At 37.7% G+C, this 13,317-nt stretch overlaps 1 non-coding gene across 1 annotated transcript; it reads left to right on the top strand.

Annotated features, from left to right (window-relative positions):
- Window positions 1–13,210: 13,210 nt before the first annotated feature.
- LOC127124067 (small nucleolar RNA R71) lies at window positions 13,211–13,317 on the top strand. Its single transcript, XR_007803707.1, has one exon. It is a non-coding gene; the product is annotated as a small nucleolar RNA R71 (small nucleolar RNA).

Here is a 13,317-nt window from a genome sequence, read left to right as displayed (position 1 = left end):
GGTAAATAACTGTGAAGTGGCCAAAGAGGCTTGGGACATTCTCAAGACCACTCATGAAGGCACCTCTAGGGTTAAGATGTCTAGACTTCAGCTGCTCACCTCCAAGTTTGAAAACTTAAGAATGAAAGAAGATGAAAATATTCATGAATTCTACATGAGTATCCTTGAAATTGCCAATGCCTCTGGAGCCTTGGGTGAGAAGATGTCAGATGAAAAGTTAGTAAGAAAAATACTCAGATCACTCCCCAAGAGATTTGCTATGAAAGTAACAGCCATAGAGGAATCTCAAGACATCTCAAATATGAGAGTTGATGAGCTAATTGGATCCCTCCAAACATTTGAGATGGGAATATGCGATGGAGCTGAAAAGAAAGCCAAGAGCATAACATTTATGTCAAACACTGAAGAGGAAGATGAGGAAGGTGGTCAAGATATTGATGAAGACCTGGCAAATGAGATAGCAATGCTGGGAAGACAGTTCAACAGACTGTTAAAAAAGGTAGATGTGAGAGCAAAGGGAAATGTCAAGAACATCACATCTGACATCAGTAAATCCAACAGCTTTGGCAAGAAACCAAAGTCTGAAGAAAAGCCCAAAGAAGTTCAGTGCTATGAGGTTAATGGGTATGGTCATATTAAAACTGAATGTGGGACCTACCTCAAGAAACAAAAGAGGAGTCTTGTGGCCTCTTGGTCTGATGGAAGTGAAACAGAAGAAGCCACAAACCATGTGACTGCATTGACAGGAAGATGGGGGTCTGAGGAAGGGTCAATTGATGATGAAAGAACCCTTAAAGAGCTGTGCCACAGAAGGGCAGGAGTGTGAAGACAAGTTGAAAGCCAGAAGAAAGTGATATCTCAGCTGGAAAATGAAAAGGAAGAGCTTGTGGAAACCATCTCACAATTAAAGGTGGAATCTGTATTCTTGAATTCCAAACTAGATGAGATGACTAAGTATGTAAGAATGCTTAACAATGGATCTGCCATCTTAGACAAGATTCTCTAGACTGGCCAAATAACAGGAAACAAATCTGGTATTGGATTCAAGGCTGAGTACAGTTACACTGGTTGCAAATAAAAATCCAGACCTAAGTGCAGCCATGTTAAAAGCAAACCTGAGATGTCACATCAGATGTTACAACAGCAAAAAGGGAAGCATCAAAGATGGAAATGCCAATACTGTGGAAAATTTGGCCACCTCAAGCCCTTTTGCTATAAGCTATGTGGCTATCCTGGCCCTGTTCAGTCTCAACACCAATCAAGGTCCAAGCATCACAAGACTATCAACAAAAAGCAGTGGGCTCCTAAAACAAAGGTCACAAGTCTCATAGCTCACACTTCCCTCAGAGGTTCTGCCAAAGAAGATTGGTATTTTGACAGTGGTTGCTCCAGACATATGACTGGGAACAAAAATCTGCTAACTGAACTTCATCGTCATGCCATGAGTTATGTTACCTTTGGTGATGGTGCAAAAGGGGAAATCAAGGGAATGGGTAGGTTGTATTGCTCTGGAGTTCCTGACCTTGATGATGTCATACTTGTTAAGGGATTAACTGCTAATCTTATAAGCATCAGTCAACTGTGTGATCAAGGTCTGAATGTAAACTTCACCAAAACTGAATGTCTGATTACTAACAAAGAAAATAAAGTAATCATGAAGGGAGTTAGGTCCAAAGACAACTGCTACATGTGGAGCTCTCAAGAAACTGGATACTCCTCAATGTGTACCTTTGCCAAAGAAGAAGAGGTAAAGATATGGCATCAAAGATTGGGCCATCTGCACCTTAAAGGTATGAAAAGGATCATATCTGTTGAAGCTGTTAGAGGAATTCCCAACTTAAAGATTGATGAGAGAAATATCCGTGGAGAATGTCAGATTGGAAAACAAACAAGGATGTCACACCAGAGGCTTAAACATGACACAACTACCAGAGTCCTGGAGCTACTTCATATGGACTTGATGGGACCCATGCAAGTTGAAAGCCTTGGCGGGAAGAGATATGCATATGTGGTGGTAGATGATTTCTCCAGATACACCTGGATCAATATCATAAGAGAAAAATCTGATGTATTTGAAGTCTTTAAGGAGCTTTGTTTGAAACTTCAAAGGGAAAAAGAAAGTCCTATTGTCAAAATTAGAAGTGATCATGGGAAGGAGTTTGAGAACAGCAAATTTGCTGAATTCTGCTATTCAGAAGGAATTCATCATGAGTTCTCATCCCCCATCACTCCCTAGCAAAATGGTGTGGTGGAAAGAAAAAATAGGACTCTTCAAGAATCAGCCAGAGCTATGATTCATGCTAAGAAATTGCCCTATCATTTTTGGGCTGAAGCCATGAACACAGCCTGCTATGTTCACAATAGAGTGACATTGAAGAAAGGAACTCCCACAACCCTTTATGAAGTCTGGAAAGGAAGAAAACCCACAGTCAAATACTTCCATGTATTTTGTAGCAAATGCTATATCCTGGCTGATCGTGAGCAAAGAAGGAAGATGGATCCCAAAAGTGATGAAGGAATATTTCTGGGCTATTCAACAAACAGTAGAGCCTACAGGGTCTTTAATTCCAAAACTAATGTTTTGATGGAATCCATTAATGTTGTGGTTGATGACCAACAGACGGATGTCACAGACGATGTTGAGACATCTCTGAATGATTCTCCAGTTGACCACTCAGACAAAAATAAGGAAGAAGAACCTCCTCAAGCTGAAACTGAAGATGACAAAATAAACAAGGGACCCTCTATCAGAATTCAGAAAGATCATCCCAAAGATCTTATCATAGGAGATCCAGATAAAGGAGTCACTACTAGATCAAGGGAAGTAATCTCACATGGCTGCTTTGTATCAAAGATTGAACCCAGAAATATCAAGGAAGCCTTGACTGATGAGTTCTGGATCAATGCAATGCAAGAGGAGTTAGGCCAATTCAAGAGGAATGAAGTATGGGAACTGGTTCCTAGACCTGAAAGAGTAAATGTCATAGGAACAAAGTGGGTTTATAAGAATAAATCTGATGAACAAGGGGTTGTTACTAAAAACAAAGCTAGATTAGTAGCTCAAGGATATACTCAAGTTGAAGGAGTGGACTTTGATGAAACATTTGCTCATGTAGCTCGCCTTGAGTCCATTAGACTATTGCTTGGAGTGGCATGTATTCTGAAATTCAAGCTGTTTCAAATGGATGTAAAAAGTGCCTTCCTGAATGGCTACTTAAATGAAGAAGTATATGTTGAACAGCCTAAAGGATTCACAGATCCAAATCTTCCACAACATGTGTACAGATTAAAGAAAGCCCTCTATGGGTTGAAGCAAGCTCCCAGGGCTTGGTATGAGAGACTCACAGTGTTCCTCACTGACAATGGATACAAAAAGGGGGATATTGATAAAACTCTGTTTGTGAAGAATGAAGGAGGAAAGCTCATGGTGGCACAAATATATGTAGATGGCATTGTTTTTGGTGGGATGTCAGAACAGATGGTTGAACATTTTGTTAGACAAATGCAATCTGAGTTTGAGATGAGCCTTGTTGGAGAACTGACCTACTTTCTTGGGCTACAAGTCAAACAGATGGAAGACTTTATCTTTCTATCTCAAAGCAAGTATGCCAAGAACATTATGAAGAAGTTTGGAATGGAAAATGCAAGCCATAAAAGGACACCTGCTCCTACTCATGTGAAAATCTCCAAAGACGAAAATGGTGTCAGTGTAGATCAGAGTCTATATAGAAGCATGATAGGAAGTCTCCTATATCTCACAGCAAGCAGACCTGACATTGCATTTGCTGTAGGTGTTTGTGCTAGGTATCAAGCTGAACCAAAAGTCAGTCACATAAACTAAGTGAAGAGAATACTAAAATATGTCAATGGTACCAATGACTATGGGATGTTGTATACTCATAGATCTGGATCCATGTTGAGTGGTTACTGTGATGCTGACTGGGCTGGAAGTGCTGATGATAGGAAAAGCACATCTGGGGGATGCTTCTTTTTAGGGAACAATCTGATTTCATGGTTTAGCAAGAAACAAAACTGTGTATCTCTATCCACTGCTGAAGCTGAATACATAGCAGCTGGGAGTAGTTGTTCTCAACTGGTCTGGATGAAGCAGATGTTGTCTGAATACAATGTCACACAAGAAGTCATGACATTATACTGTGATAACCTGAGTGCCATAAATATTTCCAAAAATCCTATTCAACATAGCAGGACAAAGCACATTGACATTCGTCATCACTTCATCAGAGAACTCGTAGAAGAGAAGATCATAACTCTGGAGCATGTTACTACTGAAAAGCAATTAGCAGACATTTTCACTAAAGCTTTGGATGCCAATCAATTTGAATGGTTAAGGGGGAAGTTAGGGATCGGTGTTCATGAGAACCTATAGCAAGAAAAGGAGTTTGTGGTTATTCCAGAGGATATTTTTGACTGGGAAAACTGTGTTGTGGCAAGGACTAGACTGTGCGGCTGGAAGCTATTCTGATACTGATGGTTGAAAGATTGAAGTTTTATTTTGAAATAAGGTCACCTTTGGTCAATTTTGACTAAAAAGGGGGAGAAGTGCTGATGTGGAAGTTGCTGACGTGGAAGTTGTATGTGGTTGGACAAAAGGATAACTATTGTTGAAAGAAGTGCACAGGTGCTAAAACAAAATGTTGTTCTGTTTACAGATGTCAAAGAGGATGTCTGATATGGTGCACATGTGTTGATGTTGAAGCAGATGTCAGTATGACATTCTGGCTGGTACAGGTGCTGGAGTTACAGTAGCTATTATGTTTGTTGCATGCACAGATTTAGGGGGAGAAGAAGTACCCTCGTGCATTGTGCATTTGTGTGTCTTACTAGTTGCATCCATAACTAGTAATTCTGATTGTTGCACAGATTTAGGGGGAGGAGAAGTACCCTTGTGCATGTGTGTATTACTAGTAGCCATAGCTAGTAATTGTTTTGCTTCTGCTGCTGATTAAACTACTGTTAAGTGGTTTAACTGCTGATAGTTTACCTTGTAAACAAAAAGGACAGGTATATGTTTTAGCCAAAATTTGCCAAAGGGGGAGTTTGTTGATTCTAAGTGTTGGCAGCAATTTTGGTAAAACAAAGAGTGTTCACAAGATGTCATGTGTGATGTCTTAACATGAGATATCCTAAGTACCTGCTGGAGTTCAAGAACATGTGCATGCAGGATTGTTTCAGAATGCCACATACAATGACAAGGCTTCTGATATTGGATGTACCTGCTGGAGCTTAAATGAAAGACATGTTCATGCAGGATTGTTTCAGATGAAATACACAATGTCATGGCATCTGATATGGTTGTACTTGCTGGAAGTTATAAAAGGAATTATTGGATTATGCAGGATTTTTCCAGGATGTCAGACCCGATGTCATGACATCCTGTACACAGAACATTCAGTATGAATGTCTGGTGTTTTGTGATTGCACAATTAATGGCAATCTTTGGATGATTGAAGATATGATTAGCTGGCGCATTCAATCATGGATTACAACCAGATTTACTTATTTTCCAAAGAGATCTAAACAACTGTTATAAAAAGATTTGTTTGGAAAATAGATTTAGGGTTTTCAAGATGTCCAAGCCCAGTTGGATGCTTCTATAAAAAGGGACTTAGAAAACCTGTTTGAACACACAACCAAGACTGAGCGAAATATAGAGAGAGAGCTAGGGTTTGTGTCTGTTTAGTCGTAAGACTTGTAGGTCATTCAAGTCATCCATTGATGATTGAATTGGACTGATTTGTGGTTTTAATTTGTCACTCTAAAGCTGTTAAGCAAGAGTGTGTGTCTTCTTGATCAAAGTTGTGAAGCAAGATCAAGAGTGTGTCTTCTTGATCAAAGCTGTGAAGCAAGATCAAGAGTGTGTCTTCTTGATTGAAATTATGAAGTAAAATCAAGAGTGTGTAATTGAAAAGTATTTTCTTTTCTCAAGGGATTGTTGTTTAAAATCACTGGTGTGTGATTGTAAGGGAAGTGAGTGGGTTCTCATATCTAAGAGTGCTTAGGTAGAAATTGCACGGGTAGAGATTAAGTGAGAAAGACTGTAACTTGTTGAAGTGTACAGAGAGTCTTTGAACTAATTCTATTTTAGTGAATTTCCTTCCTGGCTTGGTAGCCCTTAGACGTAGGTGAGTTGCACCGAACTGGGTTAACAATTGCTTGTGTTATTCGCTTTACCATTCTGTTTTTGTTTATCCATTGTGTATTACCAGATATTAGTGTCGTGACATTACCTTCGACATCTTATATCTGATACCAGAATTTCAAAATGGATTTATATCCAGAATGAAAAAGATGATTATCTCAGAATGTTTAATTTCTCATAATGGTTCAATGAGACTCTAAGATATTTTGACTCTGAACAATTGAGTCTTCTGAAGTGAGAAGGTTTCATGAGTTCAGGGTGTCCATCAGAACCTTTTTGGTTAAACATTATATCTTCTGGATACTGAACAGTTATTGCATTAATTAGATGCCAATCAATCTTGGTTAGTAGACCAGTTTTAAAGATAGTTGTCTTAGAAAACTGAAACACTTATAAACGGATGAGTGACACATTGGGTGAAGAGATTTCTTGGGATTAAGTAAAATCTCTCTACACATTATCCTTTGTCATAATTTCTCAATGCTCAAGATTTAGTCATGATTGAGAAACCTTTATAAAACCACTTCACACACTTAGGCTACTTTCATTTCCTACACTTTCTCTTTGTCAAGCTAAAATATCTCTGCAACCCCTAAATCTCGTTCTTCATCACCAATGGCTCAATCTCAAGAACAATTTCAACAAAAACAACAATCTACTAAACAAGACATCGACAACCTCAACAACAAGATCAGATGAAAGAAGGAATTTAGGAGCTTACTCTTTCTAATCCAGTCACACAGTTAGAAGTTCTCTGTGAGCTTCTTGTTGATTTTGAAAACCTCAAGATCAATGGTTTTGATTTGAATAAAGGAGATACAACTCAGGGTTGGGAAGTTTACTTTCAATGTCTCAAAAGACATGTGTGTAAGACCCCAATTTTGACCCTAAGATCCCTCATGCCCTCTCATCATATGCATTTACGTTGGGATCATAATTTGGCATCCTCCTTACCCCTCATTCATTGGGTTTGCATTGGGAGAGGTCACCAAGCACACTTAATTGTATCATACTTAATTTTTTCTTTGTTTACTAACCAAAAGTCCAAAAACATGGCAATATATAGTTTGTTGCTTTTGTAGGTAGTGTGTGCGCTCACCTATGCTCTATCAAGCTCATATATAGGGTTTAAGACCCTCAATGCAAGGATCTCAATCAAGAAATGCTTCACATTGGCTCTAAGTATCATATATGGATTCCCATGATCTTCACATGTCATTTTGATCAAGAAATCATCAAGAATTTGGAGTTCGTTTGCCTGGGAAACCCTAATTCATCTGGGTATCTTGTGTAACTTCTTCAGCAAGTTTCCTCAACAATTGATCAAATATTTCAAGTTATACTTCACATTACATAATATTACACATATATGATCTTCCATGAGTCCCAAAAGTCAAGAGAATGTCAAGCTAGCAAGTTGGTTCATGGTGGTTGACCAGAGAAAGTCAACTGGTCAAAACTGGGGTTCCTAGACCCTATCTCCTACAATTTTTGTCATATGAAAATGATCCCAAGAGAAACTTTACTCAAAATGAAATTTTAAGTAACTTCCATGTTGATGTCAAGAGCTCGGTTTTCTTTTAAAGTCAAAATTTTATGGTGAAAGATTATAGGTCATTTTGTCTAAACCCTAGTTTGAAGATCAACTTCCCAAGACCATAACTTTCTCAATTTTCATTAGATGAAATCCATTAAAATTGAATGACCAAATTCAATATGTCTACTTCAACGTTGATGTTTTTAGGAAGTTCAAATTTAGCTTGCAAGTGCATGTTCCAAGAGGAAACATTATAGGTCATTTTACACCATTACCATTGAACAAGTGATTTTCCTCAACTTCTAAAATGCATAAATCCTTCATGCCAAATATAAATAAGGTCATATTTGTGACCAAATTGAAGAGGTTTGAAAGATCTACAGCTTTGATGCAGGAACCTTTCTCATTTGAAGTCCCTAGAAAAAGTTATTCAAGGTGGAAGAAGTGAACATTTGACTTGGGACTCAAAAAAAATTCAATTATGTTTGATTTCCCAAACTTCCACCTCAAAATTAATCATGATATAAGTTTCAAATGAAAAAGTGTTCAACATGAAAGTTGTTCCCCTTAATCTCACATTTCCAAAAAGTCTAAGATCATCTCATTTAGATCAAATTTGAGGGATTTACGCATGGCTTCATTGTGGGAAGTGTTTTGGCAAGATTTGAATTCAAATGATCAAACTCTTTTGCATGCTTCCACATGATGAATTCAGTACACTTCACACACGAATTGGAAGTGCATTGCATCATTCCTAAGGCCCAAATCATTTCCCATGCACCCATGCAAAGAAGTTTCTAAAATTGGCCAAATTTCAAGGGGTGCAAATATCAAATGCATTGCCTATTTAAACAAGCTCAAGGCTTTAGAATCATCATCAACACCTTACCCAAGCTTTGCTAGACTGATTCAAACCACCACTGCCATAGAATTTATGAAGGTTTCTCTTGAAATTAAGCTTGAACTTCATCTTCTGTTTGGAAGTTCAAACTCCAGAAATTCACTTCCCTTTTCATCTCAATTGACTTCTGCAAGCAAGAGGAAGAGAAAGCAATCAAATCCAGATCAAGATCAAGTGGAATTGGATCAACTCGAATGTGATTTTTCAAAAACTTCATCTCTTCGATTCTATCTTAATTTTTCACCATTCTTTGTGATTTTTGGTTGTTTGAAGTCCTATCAATGTAGGCAAGAAGATTGAGTTGCTTTGAGGTCAAATTGAAGCAACTCAGCTTATGATCCTCAAAATTTAAATCCCTGTATCTTTTTATATACTTCGAATTGGACAAAATTGATGCCAGATTCGAGCACCTGAGCATTTTTTCTTTAAATCCATGTCTTGCTTTTTCATTTTAGTGATGGTTGATGGTGGACCAGACCAGTTAGGTCCACCAGAGAAGAAGACCGGAGCCCTAGCTCCGGTGATGTGTTCTCGTGCATCTCAGCCATAGGATCCAACTGATTTGTTCTAATCTCGTGTGTTGCTTTTGATTACCACGTGTGTGGGATAGTAGATTGAAGCGCATATGGAACGCACGTTTTCATCCATCTAATCTGCCACCTCAATTAATTAGGGAGATCAGTTGGCTCTCCTTTTTTTGAATTTTTGAATATTTCATTTAATTGCTTACTTTTAATTAATTCATAGTAATTCCATTTTTAATCCAAAAAATATAGGACTTTCACCAAAAAAATTCAAATATTTTCCTCATTCGTTTTCTGAATTAAAATTATTTTTTGGATTAATTTTGATATTTTTCATGAATTAATTGTATTTGTGAATATTTTTAATTGTTTAAAAATACTTCTGACTTTTCAAAAATTATGAAATTTTTTGTCTAAGGTCCTTTGACCTTCATTGACCTAGGATAAATCTCTTGGCCATTTATTTGGTGTTTTGAAGAGGTTTTAGGTTTTTGATCAAACATAATTTAATTTAAATTCATTTTAATTTGATTTTTAATTGATTAACTGTGTAGAAATTATGTTGAGCCATTTTTATTAACTTGTGAAGTTTGACTATGTGTTTGGGCCTTGGTCAAGGTTGATTTGGTTTTTGTTGGATTAAAATCATTGGATTTAGGGGATTGAGGAAATGTACATTTCATCTCCCAAAATGAATGAATGATTTTAATTTGATAAAATTCCTCCCATGACCAATTTGTGTTCGTATCATCTCCCATCCCTCTTCATCTTCAATCCTATTCTATCCCATCCCTTCCATTGGCCAATGGCATCTCAATATCCTAAGGCTAATTGGCTCATCAATAACTTATGTTAGATGAACCAATACAAGTATGGATGAGATTAGGTTCATCCTTTGATCATTTTCTTTTTGAGTGCAATATGTTTTAGGAGTATGGTTCATTATACCATATCTCTAACATGCATTAGTACCTAAATTTCTATTGCCCGGCCTCAGATAGTTGAGACTTCTACATAAGTCCAATTACGATTGCTTAACATAGCGCTAAATTTTGACCCAAGAGGCATAACATTCTAGTAAGTGGGTTGTTAGTCATCCCCCTTTCATGGTATTATGTGGAAACTTGGCATTTTTTACTTCCTTTGGAAGATGTCTTGGTTCAAGGAACCGTGCTTGTGAATAGAGGGTTAAGTGTTCTCCAAAGAATGACTTAATCAATTGAAAAGCAAAACTTCACTAACATCTAATCAACTAACATTTGACTAACTTTTATTTTTATTGCTTTTAACTTCAAGTCATTTACCTTATGTCATTTAAATTCAAGTCATTTACCATTTTATTTTCCATTTACATATCATTTAACTTGTTTATGTTTATGTCATTTTCACTTTGCTCATTTGAGCCATATATTGTGATTGTATATATTAGTTTGTGTATCTTGTTTGTGTTTATGGTCTTAGGACCTTAAAAAACCTAATAAACAAGAAGAACCCTAAAAATGTTTATGTGGATTGTTGGATTTGATCTGAGCTTTGGACTTAGAATTAGGCAACTATTAGAACAGGGATAGAGTATTGGGATTTGTTATCGTCTCCACAGGGATTATGTGATATTGTCGTCGTTCGACAGTTGTTAAGTTCTTAACTTATAGTAACAAGGGGGTTTTAGTTTTCGGTTACGGTAGCTTGCATAAAAAGAAAGAAATTGCGGTAAAAGTTTTGGTTTTACGATTTGAGAAAGATTGTCAAAGTTAGGGTTCGACGATCACTTTGCATACATATGTTCAATCAAACAAAACTCATAAACTCCATTAGATGATAAACACATTCATAAAATCCTCCCAATATGTTTATTTCTAACACACATTGTGGGTTTTTCCCATTTTGATCCATTGTTGATTTCTCATACAATCTATCAAAATGATAACTTTTAGGTTTAACTTTTTAGTGAACAAACTCATTCAAAACTATCTCTAGCTAAAGAACAAGGATGGATGAAAACCTAGGTCAAGAGTTGGAAAACACTTTTCAATAATAAACCAACACAAAGAGTTATCAATAAAACAAGGTTTTCACCATACATTCATCATCAAAGAGTTTGCAAATGAAGATCAACCCATATACATACAAAGCTTATGATCATCTACATCTAACCTTGACAAAATGAAAGACTTAGCTACTCATTTTCATGGTAGCTTGAACAACAAGTTTCGGAAGAAGGTTGATCAACATCCGAGTCGAAGAATCGAGATTGGATGGGAATCCACCTTCTTTTTGTAAAATATTGTCAAGAGAAGAAGAAGAATGAGAAATGGGGTTTCTAGGGCACAAAAATCACCTCTCAGCAAAAAACAAGTAAAAAGATGATAAAAAAGAGCTGTTCCAAAAAGTAGCCCATACTACTTATAGAAATGGTTGCTGAGCTGTCATGCTCGCTAGGCGAGCATAATGGTTCGCCTAGCGAGCCCCAAAATAAGTCACCAGAAGAGCCTGCGTCCAGAGGAATCATCCCAGACAAGTTTGCATCTGTTCTCTAGGCGAACAATCCTTCGCTAGGCGAAGCCCTCACTTCTCTCATTCGCTCCAGCGAGTCTTGATGTTTTTGCTACTAGAAGTGTTCGCTACTTGCTCGCTGGATGCTCGCCTAGAGAATACTTCGCTACTTCCCTCGCCACATCGAGTTTTGATCTTTTTGGTTCTGTCCAAGTCTGGGAGTGTTCGCTGGCATCTCGCTGCGTGCTCGCCTAGCGAATACTTCGCTACCTCACTCGCCTAGCGAGCTTGCTTATGTTTGCTTTCTTTCTTGGTTCCTTTGCCATCTTTCTTGTGCCTTAGTTTTCTACTCTTTCATGCCTAATTTCTGCACAATAACACACAAATTAAAGGTACCAAGATCATTTCACATAGTATTGCAAATCAACAAAAGCAAGGGTGGTTTCGAACACTTTTTCGACAAAAAGGAGTGAAAGATGCCCACATTTGATAGCTCAAATAAGCAAACTTGGGCATCTAACAACTCTCCCCAACTAGATTCTTGCTTGCCCTCAAGCAAAGTATGCCTCTTGAAGGACAAGAGGATTTGCTTAAAGAAAAAGATTTCTCCGAAATCGGATAAAATGGCTCAAACACAAGAGAATCAACCAGACACAAGTTCCCAATGGTTAGAATAACACAATACACAAGAACTAAAGCCTTATAGCAATGCAAAACTTGTATCAATCCACAACAATGTTATCCTGAATGAATCACCCTATCTCTCCTCTTCGAATAAGGATTGAAGAAATTACGCGTTTGCAACCGCGGGGACAATTTCACACTCCAACAAACAATGCAAAAGTCAATTCAATTCATACAATGTCTAACAATTATAAATGAAAATGCGGAAGCACGAAGATCACTAAGGTCTTTTCCGGTTGTAGCTTGGTCAGGTTTACAAACAAGGGTCATATCTAAGGCCATTGAAAACGAACTTGTCGACGCAAAAGAGACATTCACTGTACAAACTATTCACACATCTCAACTTCGTTCCACTTGTTTCTCATTTGAAACCTTCACAACTCTTATTTCACAACTCAATTTTGTTTTTCACTATTTTTCTTCCAAGCAAGCATTCATTTTCATTGTTTTTATAGGAGAAGCTCAGGTGATTCCTCCATCCAGGGTTGTAGGTATTCGAGTATGGGTTCCCTTGGGTGTAGTTCACTTGCTCAGAGTGGTTTTCGTTTAATAGACTGCATTCTGCAGATTGGTGTCCTTTGGTTCCACATATTTCACAATCTGACGAAACTGCGGCTACAGTATTCGGGTTTATGCACATATGCTCGACCTTAAGGGCTAATGCGTCCATTTTAGCTTGCATCATGTCTATAGAGCTTAGTTCATGCACTCCTCCTTGGGCTTCCTTCTTCTCAACTGTCGCTCGTTCGACTCCCCATGATTGATGGTTTTGAGCCATATCTTCGATGAGGGCACTAGCTTCAGGATAAGGTTTGTTCATCAGAGCTCCGTCTGCGGCAGCGTCGATGGTCATCTTTGTGTTGTAATGAAGTCCATTATAGAAGGTTTGAATGATTAACCAATTTTCTAAGCCATGATGTGGGCATGCTCGTAACAACTCTTTATATCTCTCCCAAGCTTCGAACAACGATTCTCCTTGGTTTTGGGTAAATATAGTTATATGGTTTCGAAGAAC

This window comes from Lathyrus oleraceus, chromosome 2 (genome assembly GCF_024323335.1).
Source record: "Lathyrus oleraceus cultivar Zhongwan6 chromosome 2, CAAS_Psat_ZW6_1.0, whole genome shotgun sequence".
In the NCBI taxonomy this organism is placed as follows: Eukaryota; Viridiplantae; Streptophyta; class Magnoliopsida; order Fabales; family Fabaceae; genus Lathyrus; species Lathyrus oleraceus.
The sequence above is the reverse complement of the archived record's forward strand: the minus strand, read 5'-3'. Positions and strand labels throughout refer to the sequence as shown.